Source organism: Alligator mississippiensis, chromosome 1, assembly GCF_030867095.1.
Source record: "Alligator mississippiensis isolate rAllMis1 chromosome 1, rAllMis1, whole genome shotgun sequence".
NCBI lineage: Eukaryota > Metazoa > Chordata > Crocodylia > Alligatoridae > Alligator > Alligator mississippiensis.
In genome coordinates, this window is record NC_081824.1 from 289,526,115 (window position 1) to 289,543,320 (window position 17,206).

A 17,206-nucleotide genomic window follows, 5' to 3' on the forward strand; every position below is an offset into this window, starting at 1 on the left:
CTTTGGTTTCCTTCTGAAAAATACACCTCTTGCAAACACTAGGGGTTAAGTGTCCCCTCACACACCCAAGCAGATTTGAGATTCTCCCAGCCCGCTCCCTCTCTGGACTGTTTCTCTCCCCCAGCACCTCCACACACAGACAGGGGATTGCAGGCCTCTGTCCCTGAAGTACAAGCCTTTCCAGCCTAAACAGAGGACTTCCCTCTGCAGGTCCCTGACCAGGCAGCTTCTCCCAGCCAGCTTACCAACCCCTCCCCACTCTTTCCCTGGGTACCTGTGTCCCTGATTGCACAGCTCTGACCCGGGTGAGGAATCAGCTTTTCCTTGGATGACTCAGGTTCTCCTCTGTCCTGAAGTCTGCTCCCCAGCAAGCTTCAGCTCTGGGGGGAAAGGATGGGCTGAGTCTCTGCCCCTCTCTCCAGGCTGGTATAGCTCTCCTGCAGCTTCTCTCTCTAGCTGCTTTTCCCTCCCTTAGCTTTTATGGCTCCATAGTAGCCAATCACAGCCCAGGGTTTGCAATGGGGGGGCTCTGGTTACAGTTCAAATCCTCCAGTAAAAAACATGCATTGTTCACAGCATACCCTCCATTTGGAAAAGCTATTGCACCCTCCGCAAACTTTTTGCTGCCTTCCTTGCAAAGTTCTTAGGCACGGCTTACCCATTCAGCTTGCAGCCAAGTAAGTCTTTGCAGCTGTTACACAAAGATAAATACTGCTGGGAGCAATTTCATTATTGGAGAGAGTTCCCAGATATAGATTGGAAATTGGGGTGTAGGTTGTAGCTGTGTTGGTCTAAGGACATAGGCAGACAAGATTCTTTGGGTGAATCTAATATCTTTTATTAGACCAACTTAAATAATTGGAAAACAATTATTAAGCAAGCTTTTGGGTTCAAAAGAGATCTGGGTTCAAAAGAGAGATTGGAAACTAAAATTCTACAAATAATGATAGGTCCAGATATTTATCTGTTGACAGATTCCTCCCCCAAACAGTCAATGAACGAACAAGAGATGATATAGTTTAGATTTAGTACTGGCACGTAATAAGGACATTATAGAAAAGCTAGCTATAGAAATAATTTTGAAACAAGTAATCATGAGTTGATTTAGTTTAAATTATTATTTGTATTTTTACTAACTGTCACAGGGTACCCAAAACATTTTTTGAGATACCCTGCTCTATGGGCAGTTTGCCCAGCTCTCTCCTGCCACACCTTGATGTTAGTTGTTATTCAGAGTGCAGGAGACTGCCCTGGTCTTAATACAATGACCACCCAGATTGTAGTCCTGGGCTTATGGGACAATTGCATGGCTCTGTACCTCCCCTACACCATGCCTCACAAACAGCATCCTTACAGATGTTCTACCAATTTCTGATGCATCCCCTCTCTGGGCCTTCTGACCCCTTCGCCTCTCTCAGCTTCACCCCAGGCCCTCAGACCTCTCGGTTTCTCTGCACACCCATTTCCTGAGCTGCCAGACCCCTCGGTTTCCCTTTCAGCCCCACTCGGGTTGCCAGACCCCTTTGTCTCTCCTCCAGCCCCAATCTGGGCCCTCAGACCTCTCGGTTTTGTACAACCACTCCCTGGGCTACCAAGCCCCTCAGTCTCCCTCCTGGCCCCTCTTTGGGCTGCCAGCCCCTTTTGGTCCCTCACCTTGGACCCTTTTAGTTCTCCCCTTTCCCAGCTGCTCTTCCGGCCCTCAGACCCGTCCAGCCCTATACTCTACTCCCAGGCCCTCACTGAGCCACTGGACCCCTGTGGTCCCACTACACTTTCTGGGCCTCACTATCCAGGCCCTTGCACCCGTCTGATCCTGCACTCTATTTCTGGGCCCTTCTCTGGGCCCAGATCCTGGTCGTCCCTGGCCCCTCTCTGGGCTTCTGAACCCACGTGGTCCACATCTTCCTTGCCAAATACTTTTCTGTCGGGGTGTGCTTCCCTAGCCTTCCCCCTCCATGGGGTAACCCACAAGGAAGTGGGATCTGAGGCTTTCTAGCATCCCATCCTCGCCTTTCCCTCGAGTGGCCCATACATGACATTTCATGGAGGCTGCCCTGCAGTTTCAGGTCTTAGCCAGGACCAGTCTTCAGGCTTACCTGATCTTACTCACCCCTCTCTGGGCTCCCCCTAGATGTCCTACACCCACCCTGGGCTGCTAACTACTGGGCACCCTGGCCCTGGCTCCATCTCCCATCTGAGTCCTCCATTTCTGGCCCCCAGATCACTCTTGGACCCCTTTCCTTGATCCTTCCTCCTCAGATGGCCTAGCAACAACCATCATCCTAGGCTGTACACCCCTTGACACCTTCCTCTTGGCTGTGGCCATACAAGGACCTTCGGCCTCTCTTAGGCCCTGCCCCGCCTCAGGTGAGTCAAGAACTCCAGGCTCTCCTGGCTCTGGAGCTCTCTGCCATGGTCTATTTCACCCTTCAGCCTCTCCTGGGCCCTGGCCCCACACAGGCCAGTTCTCTGGCTGTCAGCCCTCTCATCTCTGTGGGTCTGCCCTCTTGGGCCCTTCCATAGATTTTTATCTCTCTCTGGGCTCACCCAGAGCCCTCCATAAGTCTTCCTCAATGCAGCCCCTTTCTTCCCTGGGCTTATCTGGACCTGTCAATAGACCCCCATATTCTACTCCACTCCCTGGGTTCACTCAGACCCATCACTAGATCACCCAAACACTCAGCCGCTCTCTCAGGGCTCTCTTGACCCCTCAATAGACCCACAGACTCTCAGCCTCTCTCCCAGGGCTCACCTGGCCTCTCACTAACCCCTGTGCACTTATCCCCTCTCTCTGTGGCTCATCCTGCTTCTCAACAGACCCCAGGCACTCTGCCCCCTTCTCAGGGCTCTGGACCCCCAAAACTGGGTCCCCCAGGAGCCTCCTCCATCCCTTTAGTTCCTACCCAAACCTCCAGATATTATTCTCTTTGGTGGCATTCAGAAGCAGCAGCGTTCCTGCTGGGTGATGTTCCTTTACCAGCTCCTAAGATGTTACTGCCAGCCCTACTCTCAGAGTTTGGGCTTATACCCTGTCTACCCCCAGCCCTCCTCCATGTGACTCCCTTGATCAGGCCTAGCCTCACCTGCCAGCCCCCTGGGTCAGCTGACTCTGCAATTAGCCCTGACTCCCACCTGCTGGTGGCTCAGCAGGCTGCCTGACCACTTGATGAGCCTGCTGCACAAACAACCCTGGGATCAAAAAAATGGGAGTGAGATGGGAGTGAAAATGGGAGTGAAATTTGCTGATGACAGAAAGTTAATACAGAACATTGGGATATCATAAAGGAAGAACTAGATGGCAGCAAAAACTGAAGTTACCGAAATGGGATGCAGTTTAAGAGCACAAAATTCAAGGTCATATACTTGAGGATTAACAAGATTCTTTGTTATACACTGGGGGCTCTAATACATGTGCAGGGAGGCTGCTCCAACACTCTGTAATTCCAGCATGTTGGAGCAGACTCAATCAATCGAGACTGCTGGAACGTGGCAGACTCCAGCATCACATGTGTAAGCATCCCTGCACAGAAAAATGGCGTCAGAGCACTTTAAAGCTCATTTGACAAGCTTCCGTTCAAAGTGTCCCACCACCATTTTTAAGTGCGGAGATACTGATACACTTGATGCTCTGAGTGCATTTAATTAGCACGGCTCTCGGAGCTCTGCTAATTAAAGCACCCACCTCCTGGAGCATGTCTATAAATGCCCTGGGAGCTCATCACTTGGAAATGATTGAAGAGGATCTGTATGTACTAGCAGGCCACTGGAGGACTGAGGCTGCTGACACGATACAGCTATGAAAACAGCAAATATTATTACTACTGTAGAAGGCTCCCATCTGGACACCCTTATCTGGAACACAGTGTATAATGTGACCAATTATGGCTACTCATGTTCAAGTAAAAAGAACTGAAACTGAAAGAGGTGCAGGAAAGGCTGGTAGGATGATCTTAGGAATGGAAAGCTATCTTTTGACAGGAGACTAGAAAAGATTGGCTTATGTAGCCTAGAAAAATTAAGGCTGAGAGAGGACAGGATTGTTCTCTATGAATACATCATAGGAATAAACACCAGGGAAAGGAAAGCTATTTAAGCAATGAGAACAATACTATCATAATAAATAGGTATACATTAACTATGACTATATTCAGGCTGGAAATTAAAATGGTTTCTAACTAGAGGAGTGAAATTTTTGCAGTACAGTCTTTGAATAGCTGTAGAGAGGGCCAACTTCTTTCTCCCACTTACAAAGTTTATCCAACAGAAAGACTTCATGAAAAATCCCCTGCCTCTAGCAAAGGTAAGAAATTTAATTACTTTTAAGATGGAGCTCGATCAATTTATGAAGGGGATTATATGACACAGCTGCCTGCAGTAGCAGAAGGCTGGACGCAGTGCTTAAGTAGACCCCATCCACTGCTTTGTTTCTCTCCTCCTAGCTGCTTCTCATAAGAGTGGAATGACTTTCATGTTGAGAGGATCACAATGGTCCTTTTTCTTTACCTGTACATGGATAGGAATTGCAACCCTCTTGTGAACTATATTCTTCTTAACTTACCTTGATCCACGAAGACAAGTGGAAAGTATCAGCTGTGCACCACTTTTGAGAAGCACATGGAGACTTGTGAAAACTGTGATAGGCAGCTAAGAAGTATTGGTCTGGGTATCATTGAATTAGATGAACTTTACTGAGCTCCAAAAGGAATAGGGCTATGGAGCTTATTCGGGGTAAACAAGAGGGTTATGATTTTTGTCATGAACAATTTTTAATCTCAGTAAACCCTAGTTTAATAACATAGCAAAGGTACCATTAAAATGGGAATATTAACTTTCCAATAAATTTCTACAAAAAATTAAATAGAATCTGTTTTGGCAAAAACACTGTTGTCTGCTACCAAAGAAAACATTTTACACAGTTATGTAAGCAGTAAAAATAAATGTTTTATAAAATTCACCCAGAAGGACTTATGAGTACTAAAAAAACAACAATAATTAACCATATTTCATGAAATGTGAGACAGCCAAAGCCAACAACGAGTGCAGCTGGATATAGTGAGGTCATTGCTTATATTGCACACCAAAGTCTGACCACCTGTAGAGATTTAAAAAAAAAAATTGAAAAATTAATTTTCCTAATATGGATAAGCTGCAAAATTCTCAGTCTCTTACACAACTCTGCTTTGCCAAAGTAATAGACTATAATATGCACTTAATATGCTTTACAAGTACTCATTCCTCTGGTGCAGAAATAAATCAGTGCAACAGCAACTGGAAATAAACAATATCAATTGGATTTTCTCCTGGGATACAAAGCTGATGGTGTCTGCCCCCAAGATAGAAGTCCCTTCATACTATAGTCTTTAATACCATTTTTGTAGGCAATTATAATTAGTTGCATTGACATCACCACTTGAAGACAAAGCTTTGGTCTTTGGGAGGGTTTGTCTACATGGAGGAGTGAATGCACTGTAAGCTATCTTGCCCAGTATGGATACTGGAAGAGTACACCAGGTAGTTATTGTGGACTAGCTACTACGCTTAATACACACCCTAGCATATTGTACACTAACTTCCCTGTCTAAACTAAGCCATAATGAGGTAAAGTGCTTTTTGCAATAATGTAAACAAATATACAGATATAGTCCTGGAAAACAACACTAAAGTATGAAGGAGTATATAATAACTTTCTAATTTTAGTTTCTGGTTGAATACCAGCTAACAAAATGTTAGTCATCCAAAGATGAACACAAACTATACAATGGATAGTGCAATAAATAGACTAGCTCTATCTATTAAATAATTTGTGACACAAAAGCCATTACTTCATAAATTGCCCAGAAATCACAACTCCAGTTTGGTTTTCTTTATGTATAGAAAGAGCATGTGACTCTTCAATCTATTGAAAACATGTACATGAAATTATTGGCTGTTCTAAATTGTGAAAAAGGGTACAACTAAAATACAACTTCACAATTACATATTCTATTTGAAGATCTCAAAGTGCTTTACAAAAGTATTAGGCTTCAAAATGAACAGGGAGCTATGTGTAAGAACATACATTTTAAAGATGAGTTAAAGGACTTGTCCAAGATTCCACCTTAGGAATGACAGAACCAGGAATGAACCAGGAATGCGATTTATGAGTCAAACTCACATATCCATGCTGTAAACTGATTCCTAGGTATTGAAGTCAGAGATGAATCTGGGTCACGTCACTGTTTGACTTGGACACTATTTCACTTTGCAGTAATTCTCAAAGTGGTCTGCAAAGGGAGGTATCATTGCATGCTGGCAGTATTGACTCTGACTCATAAGAAATTTAAAAAAAACCCCAAAAAACAAAATTTTTGAACTCACCTCCCTCTCCATACATAGGTCTATTCGTTATCTCTCACGTTTGTGTATCACCTTCTCCTCTCCTCAATCTAGCTATTATACCACACTTACATTCATGGTGTCTGAGTAGCTTAACAGATTAAATGTAAGCATTTCATTTTCTCCTTTTCCCTGAAAGTTATCTGAAGATTTTTTTTGCATTTTTAATAAACTATTCTCTTATGCCTTACCCTGGGGCATCCCCTTGAAACTGCAAAATCTTATTTCCTTCCAAGGTTGCTTTCCATGGAGTTAAGACTAGACTGCTGTCATGTGACAATGTGAAAAAATCACAGACAAGAGATATTTTAACACTGAATAAAGAATGCTATTAAAGGAGGAACAACATTCACTAAATAGGAACATACGACTTGGAGGGGCTTTCCAGTCCATCAAGTCCATTCCCTATTTTACAGGCTGCCACTGTCCAACTTCCAAGTGGCCAGGCATCACATGACTGGCAGGCTGCACTAGCAGGGGCTGCACCAGGGGGGCTATGTGCCCGGGAGGCTAAACACATGCCCTTGCTCATGCTAGACTATGCATCTTCCCACTGCATTGTGTGCCTCTCCTTCCTCACCACCCCCCTGCTGAATAACACACCCAAGTACTCCATTTCACCTTGAGCTCCTCACTCATGATGGGCTCCCCTAGTGCATCATGCCTCTGAAGCACCATGGATGGTGGGCTTCCTCAGCACTGTGGGCTGTGCCAAACTGCACAGTCCCATAGGGCTGGGAAGGGGAAGCCAGAGAGCGAGGAAGCCCAGAGTCCTCAGCTGCTTCTGAACCAGGAGCAAAGGGTGGGATGGCAGCCAGGTGGGATCCCAGGGGCTGCAATTTAACCCCTCATAGGCTGCATGTGCCCCATGGGCCACCAGCTTGGACAGCTCTGGTTCACTCCAACACTTCGCACAACACATCATCAGAACAAACTCAAAAACACTATAACAGGCCACGAGTAAAAAGCAAGACAGACAAGGGCATTACTAATACTAACAAGCAAGACAGACAAGGGCATTACTAATATTTTGCCACTGAAGAGGGAGAGTAATTTTTTGGCCTAATTATTGGCCACAGCAAAAATGATATTCAGATGCTTCTAAGAAGACCATGCCTACAGAGGAAGGCAAAGATCTCCACAGTCTTTGCACATCTGACCAGGGATTGGGAAGGAGGAAGGGGTACCTTCTTCACTCCAAGTGTGGCAAATAGACCCTGAGTGGATGAGTGCAACCCTCAAGCTAGTTACCCGAGAGGTTACAAAGTACTGGCTAGAGTACACCGGTCAAAACTCCAACCTTTAGCTGGGGCCAATGACCAATGTTTCAGTGGAAGGTGATTCCCCCCTGCAAAAATATCAGAAGCCACCAAAGCATTCTGTGAAGGGAAATTCCCCCCTCCCCCCACACACCTTTTTCCCCTCACTAAATGTTTGGTGACTTCTGATTATAATATATATATTATAACCAGACAATTTGTGATACACACACACACACACACACACACACACTTATTGATTGATTTATTTATATATTCCTTCATGGGTATTACAGATGACCTAGAGAAGCCCTGATGTATGGGATTATCAGACAGAACCTGCTCAGAAAACATACCTCTCAACTCTAACACGGGGATTGCAAATACCTGAACGCACATATTAACCACATTGCTTATTTATCCAAGAACCTCATTTATCATATTATGTCTTACATATGTTTGTTGAGTTCCATTTTGAAATGTTTTGCTGCTATTGCATCTCTTCAAAAATCATTCTAAAACTTTTCTGTTCTCAAAGTTAGAAACACTTTCCTGGTTTACAATTTATTAGCAAATTGCCCGTCAAGAATGATGGCGGGGCAGGGATAGAGGCCTGCATCTGGCCCCCTCCCCCCCACCTTGTGCCGGGGCTGTGGCCACTTCCCACCTCCCCCCTGCCATTTTGGGCTGTTTACCAGGTTGTTCCCCACTTCCCTCCTGCCTTTTCAGGCTGAGGCCAGGGCTGGGACCACTCCCCACTGCTCCTTCAGGCCGGGGCTGGGGCTGCTCCCCACCTCCCCCTCATCACTTTGGGCCAGAGCCCTTCCCCCACCTACCCCCCCACCACTTCAGGCTGGGGCCAGGGCTGCTCCCCCCCTCCACTTTGGGCCAGGGCCTGCGGCAGTCACAGCCGTGGTGGTGGTTGCAGTGGGGTGCAGCCACTGGTCACTCCCCCTTCCCTTTCCCACTCCCCTCCCCCTTTGCCTCTTCCCTGCCACCTCCTCCTCCCTGCCTGCTGGCCTTGCCCCCTGGCTCCAGACCCAGTCCCTGCTGCCTTGGTGGTGCTCCGCTGTGTGGAGCGGGGTTAGGCCAGCACTGTGCAGACAGCACCCTGTGACCCCACTGCCTCTAAGGGTGGGGGGGCCAGGCCTCGCCCCCACTCTGTCCCCTCCGTCATGGTGGTGCTCTGGTCGCCGTCATCTCCCCCTGACTCACCCCCACCCCGCTCCGGCCCCTCAGTCCCTGCTGAAATGGTGGTGCTTTGCCATGTGTCTCTGTCTGTCCAGAGACCTCAGATTGCCGGCCAAGGCAACCGATCAGAGTGTGAATAAAGCGTTATGGACAGACAGACTAAGGCTTTTATAATATTAGAATTTGTAATAAATACTAGACATTTGATTTTGTGCTAATACATAAGTTGGACAGCTCTTCTACCTCCCTGTGAATTTATTTATAATCATATTGCCCTTCAAGCTTTATTTTGATAGGCTAAACAAGCTGAGTTCTTTAATCTTATTCCTTAAAATAGTTCTTTAATCTCCATTCCCTTAGACATGTTTATGGCCCTTGTTTGTCTTTACTCCAGTTCTTTTGGTCCTTTGGTGACCAAAACTGATAATCTAAATGGAGTCTAACCAATGCCTTGTATAATGGCATAAGTATTTCCTTGTCTTTACTGACTATACCCTGCCTAGATTTATATTAGCCTTTTTCACAAAGGTGATTCATTGTCACCTTATGGTGTACTAAAACCTTCAGGTCCTGCTTTTCCTCAGCATGGACTAAGAGGTTAATTTAGACTGACTCATTTTCAGAAAGCCAGCTGAGACTTTGTCCCAATTACCTAGTTATTAGTGAAGAAATTTAAATGGCAAATCTGAATACCTGAATTTCCTTTTAATATTTCCTGGAAAAGGAAATTCAGTACTGCCCTATTGAATATCTTTGGTGGTTGTTTCTCTTGCCAGCTCCCAGTTCCGATGCATATTTTGATATATTAATAAGCGCAGCAGTAATATCACACTTTTTCCAACCATAAATTTTATTCATTTGAAAAAAAAACTGTTCTCTTCCATAAATTGACAGCAGTGGCCGCAGACACATCTGTGGTGCCACACAATGCACATTCAGCTATTCTCTGCACTGCAAGGGAGCGGCATGGGTGCAGGGGTTGACCCCTGGATATCCATGGGTCAAAAAAAAAACCCACAAAAAAAGTGGAGTGGCATATACAGGGACAGCACATGCTTGTCAAAACTAGAGTCTGGCCAGCCAGACTGAGCAGCAGGATTGCCACTGCTGCATCCCCAGGAGGCTCCCAGGACCCGAAGTAAGGTTGCTGGGGCCAGCCCAGTGCTTGCCCCAGCCTCCCCTACCACACCCAGGGTAACCTACCACATACCAGAGGGTGCATGGCACAGCATTCCCCGGGGACAATTAACAGTGGCACAAGATGTCCCACTGTTAGTTGTCCCTGGGGAACCAAATGTCTACACTCATGTGGACATGGTCAGTGAGGCTAAAACTACATCCTTTGGCAATGAGATCATTTTGGTGCTCAGTCACAGAGCACAGTCTCTGTTCCCCCAGAATAAAAAACCTATTAATCTGCATATGAAGCCCTTTTTCTGCTCCAGCCTTCTAATACTGATCTGTTAACTCAAAACAGCAAGAAAGAAGTGCTTTTGGAGCTCTGCTTTCACAGACACCTAACTGCAAGATGCAGGACTTAAACGGATCTGTAATTTTGTCATTGCACAGTTTTAACTGTAGATCACCAAGCTGGTCTGTGGGCTTTGTTTTGAATATGTTTTTTATATCTCTACTATACATGTGTACATTCAAATATTATACAATTGTAAATCCAGGGTTCCATATAAATAAAATTGCTAATGTAAATCTCACTGCTTTATGGATATAATTTACTGATGCTAAAATTTAGGAATGGGTACATATATAAAATGTACTGTTTATATGAAAAAAGAAAGATACAAACCAGTGCGTTCTGCTTTACATGTATTATTTAATGACTGAATTAGCTTTTTTCTTCAATTTCTTGAAGGAGCTTGTGGATAGGGCTGGCACTGGAAATTCATGTGCCTTACTTCAGGGGACAGTTCCAAGGATGCATAAATTACAGCTTCAGGGAGACATTAGGAACAACTTCAGAGGGACAAGAATAGCATAGAGACCAGGATCAGATGAAAACCAGACAGGTGGTGGAAGACTCCCTAGCTGTTACCTGCCAGTTCTGTGTTCTTGGGGAACCCTAGCACAGTATGCATCCTGTCTAACTCACAAAGGACTCACTGCCCCCTCTCCCCCTGTCACCTCTGCCTAAACAAGAACTGATTTGAGGAAGGACTTACAAAAGACAATGAAGATGCAGTGGGAGATGCACCTAAATCCCTCCAGACAACGGTGATAGGAGTGAAGCAACTCCCCTGGTCTCATTTACATGGGAGATGGAACCGGATGACAACTCATTTACATGGGAGATGGGACAAGAAAGCACCTTCATTAGCATTCAGGATGGAGAACAGAAGTTCCAAGGCAAGGACTGCACTGAACTCTGGGACCAGAGAAGCAGAGGAGCGCTGCGTGATGGCAAATCTCTGCTCCAAATGTTAATCAACCCATGCCTGTGCACGCCCAGCTCAGAATTTATCAGACCAATCCTAGTAATGATTCCTTTATTGGTACCCAAAACACTGAATCTGCCTGTCTGTGTTGTGAGCTCCCTCAGAGTAATGCCACCCATAGCCAGGAGTGATCAGTTCCTATTACCCAGCATATGAGCCATTGTTTACCCCTAAAAAAACCTAGTGTTCTCCCTTGAGCCCTTGTTAGTTCTCTACAAAAACCCCTACCCAAGCTCAAGTTTCTGTCCTGGCGCCTCGAACCAAAAAGCTGCACCAGTTCCACTCCTTTTCTGCTTGGAATCCCTCCACTGGTCGCACCGAAGGCTTTGCCTGTCTACAAGCTCCAACAAACACCTGGGAACCTCGACTGGTTCAAGCTTCGCTGAGTGTTGAGACTCCAACTCTCTCTCTCTCTGACTCCAGGAACCTGACTTTTGCTTTCTTACTTCAGGCACAGCTTTCTAAACCTGACTTTTGTTCTCTTACTCCAGGCACAGCTTTCTAAACCTGATCAAACTTGAGCTAGACTTCCCCAAATACCTAATTGAAACTATGTATTGTAACTGTTGTATTTGTCTCTCTTGCATGGCTATTACTACTGGTATCAACATAAATTCATATACCTGGCAATAAATAACTTTTATGGTCAAGCTGGTTGCTATATTCTCTCTCTGAACCTCTCTTATTCTTCCTTTCCCTTGACCTCCCCATTTGCTCTGCAGCAAAGCTTCTTTTACATAAGCCAAAGATCCCTGTAATGCCCAAAACAACAGTGGGGTCTGCTCATCACGGGAGTTACTACTAGGACCATTGTGACAAGAGATTGGGATGTGCTGAGTTTTGAAGCACATGAGGGTATCAGCTGAAAGTGCTGATAGGACCCAGCCTGCTCAGACGTACTCTGTTAGCATGTGTGTATGTGTGTATACCTGCATTTATTATTGTCCTGCTGAAATAAGGGATGAACTGAGTTCAAGGCACATGAGGGTGTCAGCCTGTCAATGCTGAATAACCCGGCCTGACTCAGATGCACTCTGTTAACCAGTGTGCTTGTCTGATGCATTTTATTGTTGCCCCGATGAACTGAGTTCAAGGCATATGATAGTGTTAGCCTGTCAATGCTGAATAACCCGGCCTGGCTCAGGTGTGCCCTGTTAATCTGTGTGTGTATGTGCGTGTATGTGTTTGACTGATTTGGTGGTTGAAGGAACCCAGCACCATTGAAACAGTCCTTCAAGATAGCTCCAACGGGAGTGAGGACTTGCAGAAGGGAGAGATACAGCTCCATATAGAAACACAAGCAACACAAGCAGCACATTGACAGAATTACAGAGACCCCAGAAACATACCCCTAATAAATGAGTGCACCTCAAAGTGATGGGCAAATCTGGTAACATAGTGTACTTGAGCAGAGGCACAGAGCAGATAACCCAATACAAGTTGAAAGGACACTACAGAACAATAGAGCAAATACTAGTTACTGGATGTTAAAAGAATACTTTTGAAAGTCTTCATCACAGACACTTGTCAGAACAAGTACCGGTTCTGAAAAGTTACTATCAAAAGAATCTGCTAATATTTTTGAGGGAAGCCACTGCAATGTAAAAGGCCAAAGAAAGTTACATACTATAATTCCCAGGTCCCCTTTGTGTGGACATTACACACCCTTCCCCCAAACAACATCATATAACAGGGTCCCAAAAAATTATGTACATCTTGAATACTGCATGCAGTTCCAGTCATCTGATCTCCAAAGAATTATACAGGAACTAGGAAAGGTATAGAGCAGGGGTTCCTAAATTGTGGCATGCGTACCCCTGGGGGGTATGCAGAACAAACTGTATAACAGCAATTTAATTTTTGGTATAATAGTAATTGGCATTTAAGGAGTTAAAATATTCTGGTTGGGGTACGTGAGCAGCTGGTAAATCTGGAAGGGGGCACTCAGTAAGAAAACGTTTGGGAACCTCTGGTGTAGAGAAAGGCAATGAAGGTGATCGGGAGTATGAAAGGGCTTCCATATGAGAACAGACCACAAAAGCTCAGTCTCCTCAACTTGGAAAAGAGGAAATGTGAGAGAGAGCTATAAAATCATGAATATTGTGGCAAAAGTCAATAGGATCTTTCCTGTATCTCATAATACAAGAGCTGAGTGCAGCTGGTGACTGTAGCGGGCAAATTGAATTATGCTAAGGCTCGTAGCCATAGTTTAGGCCTTTCCAGAACTGAGCAATAAAATTTTACGAAGTGCCTTATAAGGCAATGGGAAAAGCGAGTGCTGTGATTGGTATGGTAGGCGAACCAGGCATAAGCAGATTAACGGACAGGCCAGCTGGGCCTGGGCCCACAGGCCACTACTAATTGGGGCCCTAGGATTCTCATCAGCAGGGAAGTAAAAACCATGGTTTTAAAATTGGCACCATTTTTGTCTCCTGACGGGGAAACACCAAGTTTAAAACCATGGCTTTCACATGTTTCCCTGAGCTGGAAGCAGGGCCCCTCCACGAATGGGGTGCGTTTGGAAGGCCAGGGCCAGGCCAGGCCAGGCTGGGGGCACCACACTGCACCTTGGAGTGGTAGGGGCAGGCCGGAAGCAGCGCACCATGTATCTACAGGTGGGCGATGGTGCTGGGGAGAAGTTTGGGAGGCTATAGCCCTCCCAAAACTCATCTTAACCCCCCGTAGCCACCCCTCCTAGTGCCACCACCCGCTCACAGAGATAGCATGGTGCTCCCGGTCAGCCTGGCCCTGTGCATCTGTGGGGCCACACAGGACACAGCCAGGCAGCAGCTCCCTCCAGGTAAATCTAATAGGGGCCAGGCGGGGAAGTAGACAGAGCTGAGGACAGATCATGGCAGGGGGAATGGGGGGAGGGGGTGCTGTCTCCGAGTGATCGAGGGTAGGAGAGAGGGGAGGTCCTGTGAGGGGAAAGTGTGTGTCTGGGTGTGCGTGTGTGTCCGATGCTGCAGGGAGAGGCTGAGCCAGCTCAAAAAGTTCCTGCGGGGGGGCAGGAGACCTCCAATTTTCCCCTTGCCCAGAGCCCCAAAAGTCTTTAATCCACTTCTGGAACCAGGTATAACTGTTTCCCTAGCAGGAAACATAACCAAAAACTGGTGTACCTTATCTAAAAGATAAGGTATGGAACCAGAAGATTGGACAATTTGGGATGAGAGAGTTACACAAGTAATAAACAAACAAAAGAAAGGGGTGTGTCCATGCTGTGACCCTGAGGAAACAGAGGCAGCTGTGGTTAATTTGCTCAAACAGAGGCAAAGCAGGAAACATCCCACACACCCAGTGGAAGACCCAAGGCATGGTACCCCTGAAGGTCACTGCTGAAATGTCCAAGAAACGTTTGCCAGGTCATATTGTGGGGAGAAAACCTGTAATAGTGCCTAGAGGTTAATATTAAAGTTTACTTGACACCAAATCAGATGAGTTGCCATGTCAATCCTTGAGGGGCTCAGGCAAAAAGAATTCTATTGGTAATAGTGACATAATAAGGCAGAAGGATTAAAACAAATGACAATTTAAAAAAAACGCACAATGAACATGTGGAATTCATTACCACAGGATCTCATGAGGCCAATTGCATCCATGGGTTTCATTTTTGGAGGACAGGTCCATTGGGGACCGTTAAGCACAATCGTTAGGGAGGCAACTGACCCATTGCCCCGAGGAGCATAGAATGGGGGGGGGGGGGGGCAGGTCATTCTACCCAGATTCTTATCCTCTCCCAAATTCTTATCCTCTTCTTAAGGCACCCACTACATGCTGCTAGACAGGGGCTACACAGGGCTGGCCATGCCTCTAGTCTGCCCCAGACTGGCAATTCTCCATGTCCTTCAGCTTGATGTAAATGCAAAAGCAGCAATTCCAGGTAGAGCCTTAAGTAACAGTAAAAATAAATAAATAAAAGACCCCAGAGGAAGCATCAGGCTTACAGGGCCAGAGGAGGAAACTGGACACAGTCTTTGCCTGAACTCTAAGGACCTTATTACACAGTAATTTTAGGCAACTCCTGGAGCTCTTAACTAGGGCTGTGCAAAACACCATAATTTCATTTCGACATCTGTTTCATCGTTTCAAAAGGACAGTGTTTTGTTTTGTTTTGTCATTTCGTTTCGTTTCAAAGCACTATCCTGTTTTGTTTTGTCAAAACTGTTTCGCTGTTTCAACACATTTCAAAGTTTCGCCCATAGGCTATAATGGGGAATCATGAAAATGCCTAAAACTTTGTCATTTCTTGCCTGATTTGGATGAAAATTGCAGGAATTAAGCCTGTCAATCTCAAGGCAATAGGTGCAAAGGTTTCTCAGAAACTGCATCTCAAACTGCAAAAAGCAAAACTTGTGACACTTGCTGACAGCGGCAGACAACTGTCATCCAGCATGGAGATCCAGGGGCCCGCACCCCCGGGAGGGCTGCGCGGCCGTGACAGACTCTTCCCAGGAGTGCGGGCTCCCAGATCTGTGCACCAGATGACAGGAGGCTGCTGCTGTCACCTGGGACCAGTGCTGGGTGCAGGCTGCACCCAGCACCAGGAAAGACTGATACTGTCGCTGGCCCCAGGCAGCAGCGGCAGCTTCCTGTCATCTGGTGTACAGATCTGGGGGCCCATACCCTAGGGAGGGCTGCAGAGCTGTGCTGGACTCCTTCCGGCTGTGGAGCCGCTCAGATTGCAGCCCAGTGGTGGGAGGTGGGGAGAGCCAAGGGTGCGCTCCGATCAACTCTGCCAGTCCCATGAAACTCAGCGCAGCAGCAGGAGGTGGGGGACAGCCAGGGCTGTGCTCCACCTCCTGCCCCCCGGCTGCTCTATGGGGCTGCAGAGCTGCTCAGTACAGCCCTAACTCTTCCCAGCCTCCTGCCACTGGGCTGCTTTGAAACTTGAAACATTTAAAAAAGGTCTGAGTGCCCTCATTTAGTTTCGAAACTGTTTCAAAGCTTTTTGTTTCATTTTAATTTTGCTGTTTCCAGCTCAAAACAGCTTTGAAATGAAACATTCGGTGAAATTTTGCACTGCCCTACTCTTAACCCCTGGGTGGGCCGCAACTTAACACCTTCAAGTTGTTTAAAGCACTCTGTATCTGGCATCGAGTTCCGCCACTCCAGGGCAGGATTATCTCTTATCTGCATGACCTGGCTCCTGTTCCTTTAAGGTGTGGCCACGTCCTGCACATGAGCAGCCCAAGCTGCAGTATGCTAGCATCCCAGGATACGATGAAGGATAGGGCTAGGATTCAGAGTGGCTTAGATAAATTGGAGGATTGGGCCAAAAGAAATCTTATGCAGTTCAACAAGGACAAGTGCCAAGCCCTGCACTCAGGACGGAGAAATCCCATGGACCAGTACAGGCTGGGGGCTGACTGGACGGGCATCGGCTCTGCAGAAAATGACCTAGGGGTTACAGTGGACAATCAGCTGAATATGGGCCAATGGTGTGCCCTTGTTGCCAAGAAGGCTAATGGCATACTGAGACGCATCAGAAGTGTTGGCAGCAGGTCCACGGAAGTGATTATTCCCCTCCATTCAGCACTGGTGAGGTCACATCTGGAGTACTGTGTTCAATTCTACTCACTACAGAAAGGAGGATGTGGACAAATTGGAGAGAGTCCAGCGGAGGGCAACAAAAATGGTGAGGGGGTTGGGGCACATGACTTATGAGAACAGGCTGAGGGAACTGGGCTTATTTAGAAAAGTAGATTAAGGAGGGATTGAATAGCAGCCTTCAACTACCTAAAGCAGGGTTTGAAAGAGGATGAAGCTAGACTGTTCTTAGTGATGGCAGATGGCATAACAAGAAGCAATGGTCTGAGGTTGCAGCAAGGGAAGTTTAGGATAGATGTTAGAAATAATTTTCTCACTAAGAGGGTAGTAAGACACTGGAACAGGTTACCCAGAGAGGTGGTGGAAGCTCCATCCCTGAAGGTT